The 23,581-nt window shown below is 41.4% G+C and overlaps 1 protein-coding gene and 1 pseudogene across 11 annotated transcripts in view; both read left to right on the forward strand.

The window, feature by feature from the left end:
• The window catches only part of LOC109496468, a 348,709-nt gene that overhangs the window by 131,769 nt on the left and 193,359 nt on the right, over window positions 1–23,581 (forward strand). The gene's annotated exons all lie outside the window — the stretch shown is intronic.
• On the forward strand, window positions 6,499–7,998 carry LOC123383262 (annotated as a pseudogene).

Here is a 23,581-nt window from a genome sequence, read left to right on the forward strand (position 1 = left end):
CTTTTACCTTGGTTGCTTTTTACTGTTACCTCTTTCATACTTTCAGTGTGTGCACATTTTAGCTTGGCTTTATGATAACTTTCTGTTATATTCTAAGTGGGGCATCTGCCAGGTGGGCTTTTTTTTCAAGCTTTTATTTAAATTGTAGCTAGTTAATGTATAGTGCAATATTGGTTTCAGGAGTAGAATTTCGTGACTCATCACTTACATATAACACCCAGGGCTCATCGTAACAAGTGCCCACCTTAATACCAATCACCCATCTAACCCATCCCCCACCCACCTCCCTCCAGCAACTCTCAGTTTGTTCTCTAGCATTAAGAGTCTATTATGGTTTGCTTCCCTCTCTTTTCTTTTTTTCCACCCTCCCATATGTTCATCTGTTATGTTTCTTAAATTCCACATATGAGCGATATCATACGGTATTTGTCTTTCTCTGACTGACTTATTTCGTGTAGCATACAGTCTGGTTCCATCCATGTCGTTGAAAATGGCAGGATTTCATTCTTTTTTGTTGGCTGAGTAATATTCCATTGTGTGTATACACGACATCTTCCTTATCCGTTCGTCAGTCGGTGGACGTTTAGTTTGGCTATTGTCGATAATGCTGCTATAAACATCAGGGTGCATATACCCCTTCGAATCTGTATTTTTGTATCCTTTGGGTAAATACCTAGTAGTGAAAAAAAGAACTGCCATCTGACAGGTGTGAGGTGGTATCTCAGTGTGGCTTTGATTTGTATTTCTCTGGTGATGAGTGATATTGAGCATCTGTTCATGTGTCTGTCAGCCATTGGGATGTCTACTTGGGAAAGTGTCTATTCATGTCAACTGCCCATTTCTTTACTGGATTATTTGTTTTTTGAGTGTTGAGTTTGGTAAGTGTTTTACAGATTTTGGATACTAACCCTTTATCGAATATGTCATTTGCGGATATCTTCTCCCATTCCATCGGTTGCCTTTTAGTTTTGTGGATTGTTTCCTTTGCTGTGCAGAAGTTTTTTATCACAAGGTGGCCTTTTTAGACAAGACTTGGAACCTTAAAAAAATGCCTCATGCACTTCAAATTCGTTTTGAAAGAAGGCAAAGTATAAATAGGTATAAATAAATAATAGTATAAATAAAAAAATTCAACAAAAAGTTGAATGAAATGCAGAAATCTCTTGACAGGTAGAGGCAAATCCTCCTGGTTGTTTTTAACTCAGCACGTGTTTTTCTTATTATTGAAAGGCCTTGTGCTCCCAATGCATCTTGAACGGTAGTTACACTGAAACTGAATAATTGCTTTGCTTCCCATCTCATACATGACATGGAGCTGGCGATTCCTTATCTGTAGAACCCGCTACACGTGTTAATCCCAGTAATGATACAGCCAGCCTCTTAGTACACTGGCTTGTCTGGTGACCAGAAACCAAGATAGGAGAGGATAAGGATCCTGCTGTTACTGCGAAACAGAAATAAACTGAGTGGATCAGATGGAAACAAAGTGATGCTTTTGGCTTTGTAAATGTTTTATTACTTCGAGACAACTCCTCTATTTATGCTGGTTACTTTCTGGCAGTCCATGTATTTATTCAACAGCTGTTTATTATCTGCTATCAATTTGAGTCCCAGCCTCATGCTCGCTAACTGCATATTTTTGGGCACTGCCTTGATGCCTCGGTTTCCTTATCTCTAAGACAGAAATAACGACACAACCTGTTGTATAAAACTGTGGACAGATTAAATAAGCAATTACCGTTAGAATAGGCTTCAGCAAACAGAGTTCCCAACAGATGTTAGTTATCCGCATATTATCTCAGAGGCAATACATTTCCTTTTTATTTACCCAACTTTACATTAAATTGCCGTCGCTTGCAAGCAAGAGTCTTGATTCAAGGAAATTGCAGCTCAGAGAGGTAGGGTAACCTGCCTGAGATCACACAACAGGGTGAGTGGCAGGTGTCTCCAGAGACTCAAATGATTGATGTCGCGAGTCTGGTGCCCCCAAACCAAGGCTGAGCCTCAAGGTTCCTACGCACAGTTCGGAGCCTGTGTAATTCGTACAGGTCACAGCAAGCCCACCGGATGTAGGAAATAGCACTGCCTACAGTGTAGAGACTCGCTTCCCTTTCTCCCATGGCAAGGTCGCGGTACCCGGCAGTTACACTCCTTATACTACCCTCCCCATCCTTGGTAATCCTAATCTCTCCAAAAACCCTGTTAGACAAAAACACTACAGTGAGATAGACTTTTCATTTCTCGGAGTTGTCAAGAACAGAAGAGAGGAGAATATGCCTGCTCCTCAGATGTTGACCCCCAGTCGCCTTGCACCAGGCTGTGACAGTACCCCGTGATGTGAGATGAAGCAATCAGTCCTCCTTCTAGAAGGAAATCTTCAGTGTCCACCGAAAGATTTGCCTGCCACTTACAACCATACTATCCCTGACGATGTAGATGTTCTTGTAGATAAATCTACGTAGAGATAAAATGTAGGTATTCTGAAGGGCTATTTTTTATCACCTTATTGCACCGTTATTGCAATATCACCGTATTGCAAAGTTTTGTACCAATTACGTATATCTGACTACAATATAGTTGCGTTTTGACCACTTCAGTGCTAGGCTGTAGGGCTCAGGACTTCACCTACTTTCTTTCCACTTAACACACCCGTGTGTTAGTCATGATTCTATCTGTCTGGTGGCACTCCAGACGGTCTTGATTTGTATGTTTTGTTTATCACGTTTTCCACAGTGAGCGTATATTATTTTAGGATCACTAATACAGTTAAACACATGTTTGTTATTTTCCAGGAAATAATCCATCTTCAGCTAAATGTTTATGAAATGCTTGATACTTTTCAGGAGCCAAGTTCTAATTATTTTGGACACATTTTGTCATTTCAAAATTCCATGAGCTCGATACTATTATCTCTCATTTTTAGAGAACACGGTTCATTAGAATAACTCATTCAAGGACGCCCGGGTGACACGTAGCCTAATCTCCAAGTCTTTGAAGCAGACATCAGAAAAAGCCGAGGAAAGAAATAAAATGATAAAATTCAGATTCATTGTTGGCACATCTGGGAACGATGGTTGAATATGTTTGCTAAAATTGTTCTAATGGTGTCTGTGGCTTTAATATTTCCATCTCCTGAAAGCAGAAAGTATAATAATAATGGTATCTGAAAGGGACCAGTCATGGCTGACAGGATACATAAGCAATTCAGAAAATAATTTGAGTGAATTTGAAACCAGCCTGAGCAGATAGCCATTATTCCATTCAGCTTAGAGTTTGCTAGTCATGATTAATTGCAGAGGAAAATGTTTGAAGAATATATCCTTTGAAAAAGTGGCAGAGGTGAATGAACTCAAGAAAAAGTTAAAGATGATTCACTTTATTGGAATATAAAATTCTCATGATCCTCAAAGGCAGAATCCAGTTCATTCTAAACAGGTCAGAGATTACTGCAGTTGGCTCCTAGCTGCTAAATTTAAGGCTAGTGCAGGCACAGGCCTCACAGTGATGAGGTGTTAACTCTGTTCAGGTATTCATACAGTTCTAGCGATAATTTCCTGCACTGTTGTTTCATACGGGATGCTTAACAACCCAGGTAATCAAAGCACACAAACTTACTTTAGCTTCAAAATTAGTAAGGTATTCCCGGGCGCCTGGGTGGCTCAGTCGGTCAAGCGTCTGACTTCGGCTCAGGTCATGATCTCGTGGTTGTTGAGTTTGAACCCCGCGTCAGGCTCCGTGCTGACAGCTCGGAGCCTGGAGCCTGCTTCGGATTCTCTGTCTCCCTCTCTCTCTGCCCCTCCCCTGCTGACATTTTCCGTCTGTCTCAAAATAAATTAAGAAAACATACACAATTTTTTTTAAAAAACAAGCAAAATTAGTAACATATTCCAACAGCAAGAGAAGGTAACTCTGAGACCGTCCCCTTTCCTTTTGAGTATACTTGCAGTCCTGACTGGAGCCTGATACTCAAGGAAACTATTCACATAAATGTCATCAGTTACCTTTACATTTACTCAAGATTCAAGTGAGGTCTTTTAATGCTGTAATGTTATTAGAGAATTTAAAATGATCTCAAATATATTCATTTACGGTCTCTCCATCACAAGTAAAAAAAGAAAGCATTTGGGGCTTTTAGGTGGTTAAATTATAGGAGAGAGGAAGGAAATGGCAGCGCCCCAGGTTATTGAATATACCCCTCCAGAGAGAGCTACACGAACACTGTCCCAGACCCTCTAACATCTGCCTACAGCTAATTGCATTGTCTCCGCTGGGAAAGGATGCAAATTCACGGTCATCAGTGTCATGTACCATTTTAATTGTTACAAAGGGCACAAAGGAGATGCTCAGGTTGCAGAATTTCCGGTACTAACCTAAGAATCAGATTCTTCCTACTTTTTTTTTTTAATTTTTTAATGTTTATTTATTTTTGAGAGAGACAGAGCGTGAGCGGGACAGGGGCAGAGAGAGGGGAGACACAGAATCTGGAGCAGGCTCCAGGCTCTGAGCTGTCAGCACAGAGCCTACTGTGGGGCTCAAACCCACAACCTGTGAGATCACGACCTGAACCAATGTCAGACGCTCAACCGAGTGAGCCAACCAGGCGCCCCCCCCTTTTTTTTTTTAACTATTCTAGTTCCTTTGATTTTCCATATAAATTTTAATTTTTTTAATGTTTATTTATTTTTGACAGAGGGAGACAGAGTGTGAGTGGGGGAGGGGTACAGAGAGAGGGAGACACAGAATCCAAAGCAGGCTCCAGGCTCCACACTGTCAGCACAGATCCCGATGGGGTTCGAACCCACAAACAGCGAGATCATGACCTGAACTGAAGTTGGGTGCTTAGCCAACTGAGCCACCCAGGTGCCCCAGGTTCTTCCTACGTTCTAAGAGAAAAAGATTATTTCCGGGACAGGACAGGTAGCTATATGAATGGATAAATGACAGTGAAATTTTTGTTTTGGTGGTGAAGATACCATTCTGCCTCCTTCGGTTCTCCTTTGCTTTCCAGTTCCTGCCCCACCTCTCTCCTCCTTCACAGCCAAATTCTTCAGTAGAGTAGTCTACACTTGCTTGCCATGCACTCATCTCTCACATTCTCCTCCACCTATCCCATCTCGCTGCCATCCCAGTCTCTCTGTGAGAATCCCTCCGGTGGGGTAACCAGTTATTCCACCTGCTGACCTTTTTTCTGCCTCATTTTTATCTATCACTTCTTCCGTTAATGTTTCACCACCTGGCGTTTGCCAAGCTCTTTGCAAAGTGCTGGTGACAAACGCTCATCAAACACGTTCGTCATCAGCTTGGTGCTGGTGAACGACACGGTCATTTTTGTTGCCTTCACAGAGTTTACATTCTAGGGGAGAGACAGAATTAGCTAAAGAACCACGTGTTTAAATTAGAGTTACAGGGGCGCCTGGGTGGCGTAGTCGGTTAAGAGTCCGACTTCAGCCAGGTCACGATCTCGCGGTCCGGGAGTTCGAGCCCCGCGTCGGGCTCTGGGCTGATGGCTCAGAGCCTGGAGCCTGTTTCCGATTCTGTGTCTCCCTCTCTCTCTGCCCCTCCCCCATTCATGCTCTGTCTCTCTCTGTCCCAAAAATAAATAAACGTTGAAAAAAAAATTAAAAAAAAAAATTAGAGTTACAAACCAAAAAGAAAAGCAATACGAAAGGGAAAGTTAAGTGCGCCGTGAAGGTCTTGAATAAAGTACAGGAGAGGTCTTTCTCTTGGTATTTTTTTTGGAAATTAAAAAAAAAAATGTTGGTGATTTCCTCCCTTTCAAAGCACCATTTCCTTGGAGATCATGATAATATATCCTCCTGATTTTATTCCTACTTCTCTGAATATTCCCTTCTATCCTCCTTAGATAATTTATTCTCTGCTCCCATAGTACAAATGTCCTTTCTCTGAGCCTACCGTTTGAACCTTACCCATCTCACCCCATGTTCTCACCATTAGTGATCCTATCCAGTGCCCAGGGTCACTTTCCATCTCTTTGCCGATAGCTTCCAAATACAAGTTTCCAACACACATTTTACTTGTTAACTCTAGTTTTGCATATCCAATGCCCTTGATGGCAAGTTTACCTATTTGTATAAAATAAAAAATGTCCTGGACTAGTGCAGGAGCCTCCTAACTCATTTCTCTCCTTACGCTCTTACCTCCCATAGTCTGTTCACCATGTGGTAGCCGTAGTGATTTTTTTTTTAAAGAACATCATTTTACCTTTTATAAGATCAGTTAGACATTAAATGAGATTAATGAAAAGCACAAATTGTCTATACTGCTGTATTATTACCCTGCCATTCGTAATAGCAGTATTGAAAACAGAATTTTCATATGTGTGTTTGTGACAACACAGATGGACCTTGAGGGCATTATGCAAAGTGAAATAGGTCAAACAGAGAAAGACACGTACTGTATGATCTCACCTACGTGTGAAATCTAAAAAAAGACAGAACAGATTGGTGGTTTCCAGACTGGGAGTGGGGAATGGGAGGAGTAGGGGACAAAATGGGTGAAGGGGGTCAAAGGTACAAACGTACAGTTATAAAGTAAATAAGTCCTGGGGACGTACAGCATGGTGACTGTAGTTAATAACACTGAATTGCAAATTGGAAAGTTGCTAAAGGAGTAGATCTTAAAAGTTCCCATCGCAAGAAAACATGATTTTAACTATGTGTGGTGATGGACGGTAACTTGATTTACTAGAGTAATCATTTTGCAATATATATTAAATCATTATGTCGTACAAATAAAACTAGGTTATTAAAGACGTTTTCACATGTACCTATTAATAAGGGATCAGCTGAGGAAATTCTGATATATCCACCCAGGGAAATATTGTGCCACCATTAGAAAAAAATGAATCAGCTATGTGAAAGAGTGTGGGATGACTTCTAAGATATATTGTAAAGTGTAAAAAGTAAAGCACACACGGGTGTGTGTCATAGGCTGCAACGTGTGTTTAAGAAGCATAACATTTGTAAGTTTACACGTTTCTGGGAGAAATGGATCTTGTCGACTCTAGGGGAACTGAGTGGTTAGAGACAGAAAAGCGTTATACTGTTTTGTATCTTTGCATTGACTATTCCAAAATGTAGTTTAAAAGTTTAGGGTTTTTTTTTTTGTTTTAAATCAAGAACTATACAAAAATCCTATCCTTAGAAATCGTAAGTGTAGCTCTTCCTGTAAGCTGCCTGAGGTGATCTCTGAAAATGGTTTACTGTTCACTTGAGCCAGAAAACCCTACGAAATCATGCAAATCAAGAGGCTCAAGTCTTCATGGTCACTTTAAGAGCACACGTGAAACTGCCCAGCCCATCGAGGGTATGCATATCTGAAAAACCACCAAGTATCTGAAAGATGTCACCTTGTGGAAGCAATGTATGCCATTCTGTCCCTACACGGGTGAAGTTGGTAGGTGTGGCCAGGTCCAACACGGGGGGCTGGACGCACGGTCACCGGCCCCAAAAGAGTGCTGAATTTTTCTGCTGAAGGCAGAGGGCGGGGACGCCTGGGGGGCTCAGTCGGTTAAGTGACCGACTCTTCGATTTTGCCTCAGGTCTTGCTCTCGCGGGTTCATAGCCCTGAGTGGGGTCCCATAGTCACCGTGGAGCCTGCTTGGGATTCTCAATCCCTCTCTGCCACTCCCCTGCTCGCTCACACGCACGTGTGCGTGCGCACGCTCTCTCTTTCTCTCTCTCTGTCTCTGAAAATAAATAAATAAATAAAAACGCAGAGAGTAATGCTTAACTTCAGGGGTTAGATGTAGATTCTCTGGTCACTGAGCACATCCAGGTGAATAAAGCCCCCAAGATGTGGCATAGAACTTACAGGGTTCATGGTTGGAGTAACCCACTCATGAGCTCTCCCTGCCACCCCGGTATGATCCCTACTGAAACAGAGCAGATTGTTCCTAATCCAGAAGAGGAGGTTGCACAGAAGAAAACGATACCCCAGAAGACACTGAAGAAATAAAAACTTACGGCCGGAGAATAAATTCTGCATAAAACAAATCCAAATAAAAGTAAAAACAGAAAAAAAGAAATTGTAAGCATACCGCACACACGCGCACGGCCAGACAGATACACATACACACCCCGCACATGCACACTGGGCCTGTTAGGCAGAAGGTACACAACTAGCTCTTCGAATTTCACTCCAGATCCAAGAAACAAATCTAAAAGTTTTTAAATGGTTTCACCGAGTACTCATTATGTGAATATCTCTGTGCTGTGGACGTGCCAGAAAAATCCTCTGCAAACGAACTTTTAAAATTTAAATTGCCCTTTGAAGAACATCTAGGAAACTATAAGAGCACATATCTCACAGCTGAAATGGTTGAAATTAGGTGTTTTGGCTGGACACACCCATCCTTGATCGTTGGGGTCCTCATTCTATTATTTTCCCTTTGCCGTTCAGGGAATTCTGGCAAGGGAATCTGCTGGAACTCCTAGATCTTGCCCAAAACCTCCTTGATGGAAGACCGATGTTGTGAGAGGTGACGCTGTCGAAAGCAAACTTGGATGGCTCAGCCAGGAAGGGCTTGTCCGAGGAAGGAAAAGTAGAAATCTGAAGCATGAGTAAGAATTGGTGAGGTGAGGAAGGTGACGAATTCACCTAGGCATATGTACCGTATCCATTTACCTTTCTCCCCCCCGAAACAACAGTGAAATGGCAGTGAAGAGAAGAAAATGGCATGTTCCACAAGAACAAAAAGGATGAGGCATCGCAACCAAGTGCCAGAAGGTGGAAGGAAGGTGGTGCGTATTAACTGGCTGAGAAGACTCGAGAAAGCTAAATTCACCCAGTGTGGACAGCACGATCCAGAAACTAACTGATGGATGCTACAGAAGTCCAGAAAGATTCTGAGATTACAGGCTCAAAGTACTAATTAAGGCATAGGTACAGGCAGGACTGAAAAGGAAAGGATATGTAATGGCTGTATAGAGAGCTAGGTCCCCTCCATACTCCATGAAGCCGGGACCCCTAGGACACAGGAGGTATACTCTGGCGAGGTTGAACCAGAACTTGCTCTCACAGTGACTCTCAACCTTGACTGCACATTAGAATCATCTGGGGAGCTTTAGAAAAATCCTAATACCCAGGCTTCCCTGCGAAGAAATGAAATCAGCATATCTGAAGATAACACCTTGTGAATTATGAGTTTTAAAGCTCCCTACGTGATTATGCTGTGAATATATGGCTGGAAAGTCACCGTTGATGTACCCGGCAGAACTACTAAAATCTAAGGGAAAATGTGCCCAATCGGCCCACCCCCACCCCTAAATGTAGAGCTATCGGCCAACATTTGAGTGCCTGTATCGTGTATATATAAACATCAGCCAAGATTTCCTAGCATTTGAGGGAAGCCTCAAGCATAAAAGACACAGACCAAAACAAATGGTTACAAAGTGGGGAACATAGGAAGACTTTTTAAACATCCTCAGCAGCATATGAGAAGATTGGCTTCCATACAACAAGGACAGGATGCCATTTTTATAGTTCAAAGCCTAACAAAGAGCCCCTGGAAATGAAATGTCGACAGCCGAAGTGAAGAAAAATATCCAGCAGAAATGTTGGAAGACAAAGTGGAGGTCATTCTCCATGACACTGAACAAAAAGGAAAAGAGCTGGAAAATAGGAGAGAAAAGAAAATTGGAAAATGACTTTAGGATATCTGATACCTTACAAACAGGAGGTACAGAAAGAAAGAACTAATAAAACAGTGAGGGAATTAGAAAAATAAAAATACGAGAGTCCATCTGCACAACTGAAGGATGTTAGTTTGCAAATGAACGCTCAAGTATTGTGGTGTCGATGTAAAATTACCCACACCGATACCTAAGTGCGAGATTTCAGAATGCCGTAGGTAAAGAGAAAACCCTAACAACCCTCAGAGCTAAAAAACAAAAACAAACAAGCAAAACAGGTAACAGAACAGATTGACAATGAGAACGCCGTCCGACTTTGCAGAAGCAAAAGGAGAAGCAATTCAGGAGACAGTGGAGAATTACATGCAAAATTCTGAGGGAAAATGATATCCAAACTAGAATTCTATCCCTTGCCGGTGTACTGACGGAGGGGGGGAAGGAGAATAAAGACGTTTTCAGATATGCACTCCCTAAACATGTACTTTAAAGGCGTCTTCTCTGAAAGCTACTGGAGGATAAGGTAAGGAAATAAATATCCACCAAGATAAGGAAATAAAACGAGAAAAGATAGTGGATGCAGAAGACAGAGGCTCTAACACAGGAGAGGCGTAGGGCGATTTCACAGGAAGGTGGGGAAGGATAGTTTTCAGGATGGCCTTATACAGGCCTACAGAAAAACCAGTCCAAATTGGAGTAGGCAGACAGAGGATCCCAGAAAGGCTGTCTCCTCACCCTCTAAAACATGTTGCTGGTAATTGGCTTGATGTGTTGGAAAGTACCGAGAGGAAATTAAACTTTTGTTGTGAGCTTAGGGATAAATCAGCAAGTAGTCCACATTACACTAAAAGAAAATGCAGTAATTATTAACTAACTCCAGGGAAAACAGAAGTGTGTACAACAAAGAAAACGTCAAAGCACACTTTGTGGCCCATCGATAAACCCTACATCATCGTAACAATTTACGTATTAAATATGTATTTATCCAGCATTTGCAATGTAACGTTTTTGGAAGAGTAGAGAAAAGGCAAGTGTGGGAGGAGAGAAAGTATTGGAGGTCATGGTAATTGAGGGGAAAGTAGTTTGTGATTTATACCTTTGTCTTCTATTGTAGGAAATCAGTAGGTATCGTAGAAGGTTGAAAATTGAGAAATCAGATTATAAACTTACAGGGCAAAGGCTGTGCTGCGTTGAACAATTCCCATTTCTTTTTTGTATTTCTGACCTTACGGAAAGGCTACATTGCTTAGCCTAGCTTGGGGCCATGTGACGTGGCACTGGCCGATGGGGGTGGGGGGGTGTTTTGTCAGAAGTAATGTTAGCCCCTCCCAGGCCTTGCCCTTAAATACTCACATTCCACCCTCTGCCTGCAACAGACGCCACAGAACCCTGGACACCGTGAGAAGAAATGCAAGCCTTCCAAGATGATGGTGCCCTAGATGGCCTAAATCCCATAAATAATTTTATTTATTACCTATATAAATACGTTATTCATCCCTGTTTTCTTGGCCCATTCGTGCTTCTTTGTTGTATTTTTTTATTGTTATTTTATTTTTTTAATATGAAATTTATTGTCAAATGGGTTTCCATACAACACCCAGTGCTCATCCCCAACAGGTGCCCTCCTCCATGCCCATTCGTGTTGACTTGACCCAAATACCAGTTCTAAAGAAGTGGAGCCATTATGGCCTAATCTCTGTCACCAGGTTTCTGTCTTTGCTGGGAAAGTATTTGAAGTCGCTAAAGATAAAAATGGGGCTCTTTCTCCTGTTCCCGACCCAGGGAAAGAAGGAGGCCGAATGGGAACCATGACACTGTATATGGCACCTGCCTCCATGCCCTTTACAGAGGTGTTCCAGAAACTTCACTTATTACTTGTTTGTAAACTACTAACCAGAATCATGTCTCATGACTATCCCGTGAGTATCTGTGTAATTTTTTTTTTCATAATCCCAGCATCACTAGGCTCACTTCTGGAATTGAAGCGAGTAATTTTGGCAAAGTCGCTAAAAAGTGATCAGGCAATATAAATGATAACCTCTTTGTGTATTAGAACAGGGATGACTCTTTTTTTAATGTTTATTTTTGAGAGAGAGAGACAGATTGCGAGCAGGGTAGGGATAGAGAAGGAGGGAGACACAGAATCTAAAGCGGGCCCCAGGCTCTGACCCATCAGCACAGAGCTGGATGCGGGGCTCCAACCCACGAACTGTTAGATCATGACCTGAGCAAAAGTCAGACACTCAACCGACTGAGCCACCCAGGTGCCCCGGGTCAAGGATGACTCTTAAGGGACTATTACGTGCTATAGGCACTCACAATAGTATTGCCCTGTTTTTCTATTCCTGAAGCATATTGCTGTCCTTGAATTAAAGCATATGTAAGGCAGAAGGAAAAAACCAAGAATAGCGTGACTAAATTACACATTTCATCTCTTTGCTAATTTTCCCTTCCATTTCTATAATCATATTATCTACTCCTCTAAGCTAACCGAAGGAACTGAATCAAAATGTCTTCAAACCAAATGTCACCTGTCCAAAAATTTCCTAAGCTGCCATTTCATATATATATGAATATATATATGAATATATATATGAATATATATATGAATATATATAAATATACATGAATATATATGATATATATAAATATACATGAATATATATGAACATATATAAATATATATGAACATATATAAATATATATGAATATATATGAACATATATAAATATATATGATATATATGAATATATATGATATATATGAATATGAATATATGATATATATGAATATATATGGATATATATGAGTATGGATATATATGAGTATATATGGATATATATGTGTATATATGGATATATGTGGATATATATGAATATATATATGGATATATATATATATATATTTTTTTTTAATGAAGTAACAAACTTTTATAGTTCCCTTGATTGTGACTCTGGCCAATGAAGTACAGGCTTCTTTGGAAGTTGAATCCTAGGGTGCTTGGGTGGCTCACTTGGTTAAGGGTCTGACTCTTGGTTCCAACTCAGGTCATGATCTCATATTTGGTGAGATTGAGCCTTTTGTCACACTCTGTGCTGACAGCGTGGGCCTGCTTGGGGTCTCCGTCTCTCTGCTGCCCCCTTGCTTGCCCTCTCTCTCTCTCTCTCTCTCTCTCTCTCTCTCTCTCTCTCTCAAAAATAAAGACATAAATAAACAGTAAAAAAATAAAAACAGAAATTGAATCCTAAAGATCAATTTTAACTGGATGTGTCTTGTCTTTTGGCGGCTTCCAATTGACTGTGTGGGGTTTTATATTGATTTTTCAGTCTGATTGGACCAGCGGAGTTTATTTACTTAGCAACTTAAATTTTTCTCATTTTTATTTGATTGTTCTTGTTAAACAGTAGGGAGCAATTGAGAGCTCTAGCTGGGTTTAGTTAGGTCCATTGCATGGAAACAATGATTAACTGCGCGTCTGCTGGGTACGGGAGGGAGGTGGGGAGGCGGATAGCCAGGGCAGGTGGTTGGGAGCAGCCCGCCCTGAGTGTAGGCAAAAGGGGGTGCTTGTCTATGAAGAACCCAAAACAGTGGTACGACTGACTAAAATCAATCTCCTCTCTGTCGTCACCATGTGCCAGCACGTCTAAACAATGGCAAAGCCTTTCATTGTCCTAAGTTTTAAGCAACTTCTGCGGATACTGCTGTTTTAATAATATATATGTTAACTTCAATTTAGCACGCATTTGTTTTCATCCTTTTTTAAGTTTAGTTATTTATTTTGAGAGAGAGAGAGAGAGAGGGCAGGGGACAAGCTGGGGAGGGGCAGAGAGCGAGGGAGACAGGGGACCTGAAGCAGGCTCTGCGCTGACAGCAGGGCTTGAACTCACGAACCGTAACATCATGACCTGGGCCGAAGTCGGACACTTAACCGACTGAGCCACCCAGGTGGCCCGCACATATTTATTTTTAATATGCACTTTATTCCACCTGGAAGTTAATAAGGAGAATGCCCAGGTGTGTTATCATCCCAGACACATGTGTACTCAGCTGCACATAGTCGTTTCATGAGTAGTCTCAACACAATTTAGAAGTTTTCAAGCTTACTTTAGGCACGATGTTTGTTTGCAAACCTGTGGCATTAAGTATTCCTGCAGTCAAGTGGTAGAGTCAAAGTACACAATAATCGTAGGCCATAGATGACTTAACTGTCGTAAAAAAGAAACAGAACTTTTGCATTTCACATGTAAATAGTAATTCTAAATAAAACTTAGAGTTTTGTGTTTAAATTGTTTAATGTTTATTCATTTAAAAGAATTTTAATATTTATTTTTGAGAGAGAGAGAGAGACCGACCACAAGTGGGGAGGGGCAGAGAGAGAGAGAGAGAGACAGAATCCGGATCAGTCTCCAGGCTCCCAGCTGTCAGCACAGAGCCCGTTGCGGGGCTCGAACCCACAAATCGTGAGATCATGACCTGAACTGAAGTCGGATGCTTAACTGACTGAACCACCCAGGTGCCTCTGTTTATTTATTTGTTTTGAGAGAGAGAGAGAGAGAGAGCGAGCGAGCAGGGGAAGGACAGAGAGAAAGAAAGAATCCTAAGCAGCCTTTGCACTGTCAGCATGGAGCCCGACGCGGAGCTTGAGCCTGCAAATCGTGAGATCGTGACCTGAGCCAAAACCAAGAATCTGACAGCTTAACGGAATGAGCCACCCAGGTGCTCCTGTGTTTAAAATTTAAAACAATTAGGGGCGCCTGGGTGGCTTGGTCGGTTAAGCGTCCGACTTCGGCTCAGGTCACGATCTCGCGGTCCGGAAGTTCGAGCCCCGCGTCGGGCTCTGTGCTGACAGCTCAGAGCCTGGAGCCTGTTTCAGATTCTGTGTCTCCCTCTCTCTCTGCCCCTCGCCCGTTCATGCTCTGTCTCTCTCTGTCCCAAAAATAAATAAACGTTGAAAAAAAAATTAAAAAAAAAAAAGGGTTAGTCTGGCCTAGTCACCAGCACTTGCTCCCCCGTTCCTTCCTTCTCTCAGGTGGGACTGTCTCCGCGTAGCGGTGAATTTGACGCTAGCAAGCTTCATCCTTACGTTCCCCCTAGAAAGAAGTTTTTCTTCCAAAATTTCCCAACAAACACCCCAAGATTGCATGTCGTGGGTGTGGCTCTGGACACGCGTCCAACATAACAAAAGGAAAATTGTTATCTCTTATGCCCAATACTTAAGACCATTGGTAGTAAAAATGATGTTCCAGGGGCGCCTGGGTGGCTCGGTCTGTTGAGCCTCCGACTTCGGCTCAGGTCATGATCTCACGGTCCGTGAGTTCGAGCCCCACGTCAGGCTCTGGGCTGATGGCTCAGAGCCTGGAGCCTGTTTCCGATTCTGTGTCTCCCTCTCTCTGTGACCCTCCCGTGTTCATGCTCTGTCTCTCTCTGTCTCAAAAATAAATAAACGTTAAAAAAATTTTTTTTAATTTAAAACAATTAAATGGTATGAACTCCAAAGTATCATATTTTTTGTTTAGAAAGTGTATTTTACTCCATATCCCATCTGTTTGTTTACTTTGTACAAGCATCTTTAAAGAGGCACTTGAATAACTTGTTAAAAAGTTCAAATTTGGGGCGCCTGGGTGGCGCAGTCGGTTAAGCGTCCGACTTCAGCCAGGTCATGATCTCGCGGTCCGGGAGTTCAAGCCCCGCGTCGGGCTCTGGGCTGATGGCTCAGAGCCTGGAGCCTGTTTCCGATTCTGTGTCTCCCTCTCTCTCTGCCCCTCCCCCGTTCATGCTCTGTCTCTCTCTGTCCCAAAAATAAATAAACGTTGAAAAAAAAATTAAAAAAAAAAAAAGTTCAAATTTGAGCAACTTTTTCAAAAGTTAAAATTTGTTGTGTTTCAAAACAAATGAACCAAGAAAACATAGTTACTACTGATGATTGCATGTTTATTACTGAAAATAATGTTGCCATTTAGAGAAGGAGTGACTAATGAATGATATTCTCCAAATGTCAAGAGATGAAGCAAGAAAATAAATGTGCTGGGGTGTCCGGGATGTGTTTTTATCCACTTGGGTAGTCTCCGCACAAGAAACATGGTCCTTAATGACAAGTTGTCTAAGTTCAGAGCTAGGAAGCATGTTCGTGTGTGATTTTTGTCATGGGGCCCTTTAAATCTCTTAGTAGATTTAAATACTCTAATGGTAATAGAGTATTACCTATGCTCTAATGGTAATTCTGCATGAAATAAGCTTTTTTAACATCTTCATGTTAGATATAATTCGTATACCATACAATTCATGTAGAGTATACAATTCAATAGTTTTTAGTATCTTCACAGGTGCAACTATGACCATAGTCAATTTTAGAATATTTTCAGCATCTTAAGAAGAAACCTCTTATTTTTTTTAGCATTTGTTGTTCTTTTTGGAAAGTTTTGGTTTTTTTTTTTTTTTTTTAATTTTAATTCCAGGATCGTTAACATAGAGTGTTACATTAGGTTCAGGTGTACAATATAGTGATTCAACAATTCTATACAATTGCTCAGCGCTGATCATGGTAAATGTGCTCTTAATCCTCTTCACCTATTTTACCCAACCCCCACCCACCTCCCCTCTGGCGAGCTTCAGTTTGTTCTCTATAGTTAAGAATCTGTTTCTTGGTTTTTCTCTCTCTCTCTTTTTCTCGCTCTCTCTTTACCTTTGCTCATTTTTTCTGCTTCTTAAATTCCATGTATGAGTGAAATCACATGGTATTTGTCTTTCTCTGTCTTATTTCACTTAGTATTATACTCCCTAGCTCTATCCATGTTGTTGCAAATGGCAAGATTTCATCCTTTTGAAGGCTGAGTAATATTCCAGTGTGTGTGTATGTGTGTGTGTGTGTGTGTGTGTGTGTGTGTGTGTACATCATATCTTCTTTATCCATTCGTTTATCAATGGACACTTGGGCTGATTCCATAATTTGGCTGTTGTAAATAATGCTGCAATTAACAGGGTGCATATATCTTTTTGGATTCCTATTTTTGTATTCTTTGGGTAAATACCCTGTAGTGTAACTACTGAATCATAGGGTAGTTCTATTTTTAACTTTTTCAGGAATCTCTATACTGTTTTCCCTAGCAGCTGCACCAGTTTAAATTCCCACCAGCAGTGCAAGATGGTTGCTTTCTCTCCACATCCTCACCAACACTTGTTTCTTGTCTTTTTTACTTCAGCCATTCTGACAGGTGTGAGGTGACATCTCATTGTAGTTTTGATTTGCATTTCCCTCTTGAGCAGTGATGTTGAGCATCTTTTCCTGTGTCTGTTGGGCATCCATATGCCTTCTTTGGAGAAATGCCTGTTCATGCCTTCTGCCCATTTTTAATTGGATTATTTGTTTTTTGAGTGTTGAGGTGTATCAGATCTTTATATATATTTGGATACCAACCCTTTATCAGATATGTCATTTGCAAATATGTTCTCCCATTCAGTAGGTTGCCTTTTAGTTTTGTTGATCTTTTCCTTTGCTGTGCAGAAGCCTTTTATTTTGATGTACTACCAATAGTTTATTTTTGCTTTTATTTCGCTTGCCTCAGGAGATATATATAGAAAAATGTTGCTATAGCTGATGTCAGAGAAATTACTGCCTGTGCTCTCTTCTAGGATTTTTATGGAAATCCCTTATTTTTCAACTGTTGTTTCCCTATTCCCCCGTCCCTCCCCACCCCAGCCTTAAGAAACCACTAATCCCCTTTCTGTGTCTCTAGATTTCCCTAATGTGCTTTTTCACTATATGAAATCAGATAGTGGTCTTTTCTGAGTTCTTACATTTAACATGTTTTCATAGTTTATTCATGTTGTACCTATAGCAGTATTTCATTCCTTTTTATTTTTTTATTTTTATTTTTTTATTTAAGTTATTTTTAAAAAATGTATACTCAAATTAGTTATCATATAGTGCAACAATGATTTCAGGAGTAGATTCCTTAGTGCTCCTTACCCATTTAGCCCATCCCCTTCCCACAACCCCCCCAGTAACCCTCTGTTTTCCATATTTAAGAGTCTCTTCTGTTTTGTCCCCCTCCCTGTTTTTATGTTATTTTTGCTTCCCTTCCCTTATGTTCATCTGTTTTGTCTCTTAAAGTACTCAGGAGTGAAGTCATATGACATTTGCCTTTCTCAGACTAATTTCGCTTAGCATAATACCCGCTAGTTCCATCCACACAGTTGCAAATGGAAAGATTTCATTCTTTTTGATTGCCGAGGAATACTCCATTGTATATATGTACCACATCTTTTTTATCCATTCATCCATCAATGGACATTTGGGCTCTTTCCATACTTTGGCTGTTGTTGATAGTGCTGCTATAAACATTGGGGCGCGTGTGTCCCTTTGAAACAGCATCCCTGTATCCCTTGGATAAATGCCCAGTAGTGCAATTGCTAGGTCGTAAGGTAGTTCTATTTTTAATTTTTTGAGGAACCTCCATACTGTTTTCCAGAGTGGCTGCACCAGTTTTCATTCCCTCCGGCAGTGCAAAAGAGATCTCTTTCTCTGCATCCTCGCCAACATCTGTTGTTGCCTGAGTTGTTCATGTTAGCCATTCTGACAGGGGTAAGGTGATATCTCATGGTGGTTTTGATTTGTATTTCCCTGATGATGAGTGATGTTGAGCATTTTTTCAATGTGTCAGTTGGCCATCTGAATGTCTTCTTTGGAGACGTGTCTATTCATGTCTTTTGCCCATTTCTTCACTGGATTATTTGTTTTTTGGGTGTTGAGTTTGACAAGTTCTCTATAGATTTTGGATACTAACCCTTTATCTGATAGGTCGTTTGCAAATATCTTCTCCCATTCTGTCGGTTGCTTTTTAGTTTTGCTGATTGTTTCCTTCGCTGTGCAGAAGCTTTTTATATTGATGAGGTCCCAATAGTTCATTTTTGCTTTTGTTTCCCTTGCCTTCGGAAACATGTTGAGTAAGAAGTTGCTACGTCTGAGGTCAAAGAGGTTTTTGCCTGCTTTCTCCTCAAAGATTTTGATGGCTTCCTGTCTTACATTGAGGTCTTTCATCGATTTTGAGTTTATTGTTGTGTATGGTGTAAGAAAGTGGTCCAGGTTCATTTATCTGCATGTGGCTGTCCAGTTTTCCCAGCACCACTTGCTGAAGAGACTGTCTTTATTCTATTGGATATTCTTCCCTGCTTTGTGAAAGATTAGTTGGCCATACATTTGTGGGTCCATTTCTGGGTTTTCTATTCCATTCCATTGATCTGTGTGTCTGTTTTTGTGCCATCATTCCTTTTTATTGATGAATAGTATATCATTGAATGGATATACCACATTTTGTTTATCCATTCGTCTGTTGAGAGACATTTCAGTTTCTGCCTTTTGGCCATGATGAATAATGTTGCTATGAACATTCATGTACAAGTTTTTGTATGGACATGTGTTTTCATTTCTCTTGGGTATATATAAACCTAGGAGTAGAATGGTTGGGTCACACAGTAATTCTGTGTTGGGGATCATTTAAGGAACTGCCAGAATGTTTTCTTTCTCTTTTCTTTTAATTTTTTAATTATTTTTTTTAGTTTTGAGAGAGAGCGAAACTGAGTATGAGTGGGGGAGGGGCAGAGAGAGAAGGAGACACAGAATCTGAGCAGGATCCAGGCTGTGAGCTGTCAACACAGAGTCTAACACGAGGTTCAAACCCACAAACCGCGAGATTATGACCCAACCTGAAGCCAGACGCTTACCCGATTGAGCCACCCAGGCGCCCCCAGAATGTTTTCTAAAGTGGCTAGGAGGCTTTTCACTCTAATCATTGCCAGTGATGAGGCCAAGAGAAGGTTCCAACCATATATGTAACCTGCTCTTTTCTGGCAAGAAAGGCAGTTCTTGGATGGGGAAGCAGACTGTAGTCACAACCAGGATATGTGGATCATGATCTTTGCCCTTCCCTTAATTATCTGTATGACCTTGTGCTATTCATCTTCAGTGGGCACAGCACCTCTGTCACTGTATATAAATTAAGGGAATTGGATTAGATGTTATCCACCTCTGAGCTCCATCCCTGAAGATTTAAAGTAGTGTGACATTATTCACTTAATCGTACAAACCATCTTAGTCATGTTCAAGACTTTTTTGGCGAAGAAATAGGGTATGATTTGTATCCGTAGCTTTCCTCTTGTTGCTTATTTCATCTTTTCCTTGGGTAGACCATGTACTGTTAGTTCCGAATAGAAAATTACCATAACCTCCAAGTATTTCATCTATCTTTCCGGAGACGGGTCTTTTGTTGGTTAGGTAGAACGTCTTCATAGAACTGAAATTGACGTATAAGGATGCCCAGTTTGAATACGTCACACTGGGCAGGAAAACAGTTATTCGTTTTTGTTACTCAATGTGTAGGGTCACAGACAAGCAGCCGTGGCGTCATGTGACAACTTGTTAGAAATGCAGGCTCACAGGCCCCATCCCGTTGTGTCAGAATCTCTGGGAGTGGGATCCGACAGTCTGACTTCTGACAAAATCTGAATGAATCTTCGTCCCACTGTCTCTATTCCTGACTCTCAAAATTACTGCTTCAGACCCTATGGCTTATGGTCTTCCACTTTAGCGTATTATATTCCAGGCTTGTTTCTTGATTTCATATCTGATCACTTTTTCACCAGAGGATCTTGGCTTGACCTAAGTGTCTTTCGCGAAGGCTTTGGAACTAAATGTGCTTGGTATAGCAGCTGACCCTTAACCCATGCCAAATAGATGCTGTCCAGTAGCAACAGCTGAATCCGTAAACCTTGCTTTACTTTGATCTGCCTCACAGGGAAAAACACTTCTTCGCTGGGTGCCTTGTACAAGTAAGCCTGCCTAGTTTGCCTTATTTCCTTATCATTTATTTTTAACAGCACTGAATGAATTGCAGAAACTTCCACCAATGTGTTTCCTAATCATTTGTTGTATGTTTCTCAAGGAACAACGCTCCTCATACGACAGGGAAAACAACAAATATCTGAACAATGTTTTATGGTTGCAGAGTTGGTTTTGTGTGCGTTTTATCATTTAATTCTCATGGGAACCCTGTGAAGTAGTAAGAAAGCCATGTGACTTTACACATAGCATGCTGAAAACTTCTAAGTAGAGCCGCAGTAGATGAATAAGACTGGGGCAAGAGAAGGTAAGTGAGGCAGTGGGAGTGGCCCCCACTCTGACCTATTCACATTGCGGTTCACGGTCCAGTTCTGGCCAAGCAGCAGTGCCTAAGGATTCCGCTGGTAGTAATGTAAGGAAACTCACAGTCTGTGCAGGCCCCATGAAGTGCCAAGTGGGTCACCAGAATCCCCCTGGGAAGGTTTGGCTTTCCAGCTTGATCCTGGCGACTCAAATCTGGGAAGTGAAAAAAAAAAAAAAAAAAAAAAAAAAAACAAGGTCATAGGAATCAATTCTCCATTTGTTCCACAAAACTGAGTTCCAGTTCTATGCCGGGCATGGGGCCCTTCTCTGGGACTGCGCTTGAGAGAAAGAGTCCAGGTGGACCCTGCAGCTACGGGACTTTGCGTTTTGTGTGAGAGACAGAGAGGAATGAATCCACTATGGCAATTAAGGCATAATCACAATCGCGAGGTGAGATCGGTTCCCCGGGGTAAAAAGTAATCACCGGTTTATGAAAGAGGATCTGACCTGGTTGGGAGAAGGAAGACCGCCGGAGAAGTGGCTCTTGAGATGAGAACTGAAAGATCGAGGAGGTGTCAGCTAAGCCAGTGTTCTTCAAAGTAATTATTTATTTTCTACCTCGCACCTTTACGATACCTAAATTTGTGACTGCATCATATTATATACCACATATTAGCGTATCTGTATATGTATGCAATTTATAATAAATACACGTATATTTGGAGGGATGTTCTCAGGCCCACCCTTACAATTTGTGAGGCCCAAGGCATCGGGCATGAAATGATTTAATAGGAACATGTGTAGTGGGGGGGGGGGGGGGCGGGGGAGAGAGGTCAAAACAATTAGCGTTGTTTCTGCCTCTTGGAAAAACTGCATCAGCTTGAACTCCAAATGGTAAATACTGCTGTCAACTAAAGGAGCTTATTTAAAACCCTCTCCCGCCTCTGTGATGAACACAAGAATGCTGAACCCGCAGGGAGAACTGCCGGTTGAGTGCTCAGCATGCATATAGGACTGCAGCCCTATATGATCTGTTACTGCGTAAGACATTATACCCAGATGTAGTGGCTTTAAAATAACACTTATTATCTCCTAGTTGTTATGGGCCAGGAATCCAGGCATGCTTTAGTTGTTCCTCTGGCTCTGGCTCTGGCTGTCCCACAGGCTGAAGTCATCTCCAGGCCCTTACTGGGAGAGAGCTGCTTCCTATCTCGCTCACATGATTGTAGCAGGATTCAGTTCCTCGTGTCCTCGTGACTGAGCCTCAGTTCCTCATAAGCTGTTAGTCAGAGGCTTCCCTCGCTTCCTTACCACATGGGCCTCTCTTTAGAACATTTTACAGTATGGCTGCTGGTTTCATCACAGTGAGCAAGTGAAGGGGCAGGAGAGAGCGCCAGCAAGAGGAGGAGTGCTAGCAAGACAAATCAGTCTTGTAACGTAATTGCAGAAATGGTGTTCCGACACTTTGGCCATACTCTACTTGGTAGAATCATGTCAGTAGGTCCGGTCGGCACCCCGGGTGGGGGGAGATTACATAAGAGTGTGAATACCGGGAGGCAGAGGTCATGGGGAGCCATGTTTTTAAGCTGCCTACCACAAGTCCCAAAGCAACACTCGGAAAACTCTACAGAAATGAGGTAGCTAGTATACGATGATTCCTTTCGCCATCTTGAATTAAGGTGATGCCAAAAGTGTAAAGCCTACTTCCACCTTGTCTTAATTCGATGTATCGACACGTACACTGTATTCCATGCAGAATTCTCGTTCTACAGTGTTGAGCCTTGGCTACGTCACTTACTGCGTTGCGTAGGACTTCCCTCGCTCAGGGCTTACCAGCCTCACTGACAGCCTGCCCCAGGGCCTTATCCCATCTCTCAAGAACATATTTGCTCCAAATATAGACCTGACTGTCCCTTCATTTCACCGGGTTCTCTGCTCAAATATCACACCCTCCAAGAGGCCTTCCTTGGTCTCCACGTCTCCATCAACTCTTCATTCTCCTTTACTGTGCCTCATGTTTCTTCACAATGATTATCACTACCCGGCATTCTCTAACACATTTCCCATTTGTGGTTATTGTCTGTCTCCTCCAACCAACACGTACTTTTGGTCCTAAATTCCAGAGACTAGAGTAATACCAGCACAAAGTAAGAATCAATAACTATTTGTCAGACTGGTGAAGGAATTTTTTTTATTGAACACAAGGAAAATGTGTCCTTCAGATTGGTGTTTGTATCAGTTTACTAACTGATACACATCCACCTCTGGTTATTAGAAATTATGCCGCCATTTTTTCCCAACTAGGATAATGAGGACATGCATTATTAGGAATGGGAATGTTTTCAAGGACTTGTTTTGGAAAAGAAGTTGATATTTAGCAGCTTGAACTCCTTAATAGCGTGTACTTTAGTCTTTGCCAATAAGTTTTCGTTCACTGAGAAAAGAAAAAGAACTTTAGAAAATACTGCATACTGGAAATTAATGATTTCCCACTATTTCCTTTTGCATTGATTTTCTGTAGAAACTTGGTTGTATATTTGCTTGTTTTCATCATGAAGACAAACCACTGAAATGCAAATACTTATTGTCAAGATAGGTTTTTGGTGGTTTCCACAAACTTATCTCATCCTGTACTGAAAATTCACTTTCTAAAGCAAAAAGATTTGAAAGCTTCTTGAGGACCCATCTGAATGGCATAAAAAAAAAATGTTCTCAGGTCAAAAGCCTCTGAATGCTTTATTTAGTCTGACTCATCTGAGTCAATATCTTAGGGGATATAATGATATATGAATCA

Source organism: Felis catus, chromosome X (genome assembly GCF_018350175.1).
Source record: "Felis catus isolate Fca126 chromosome X, F.catus_Fca126_mat1.0, whole genome shotgun sequence".
Taxonomy (NCBI): Eukaryota; Metazoa; Chordata; class Mammalia; order Carnivora; family Felidae; genus Felis; species Felis catus.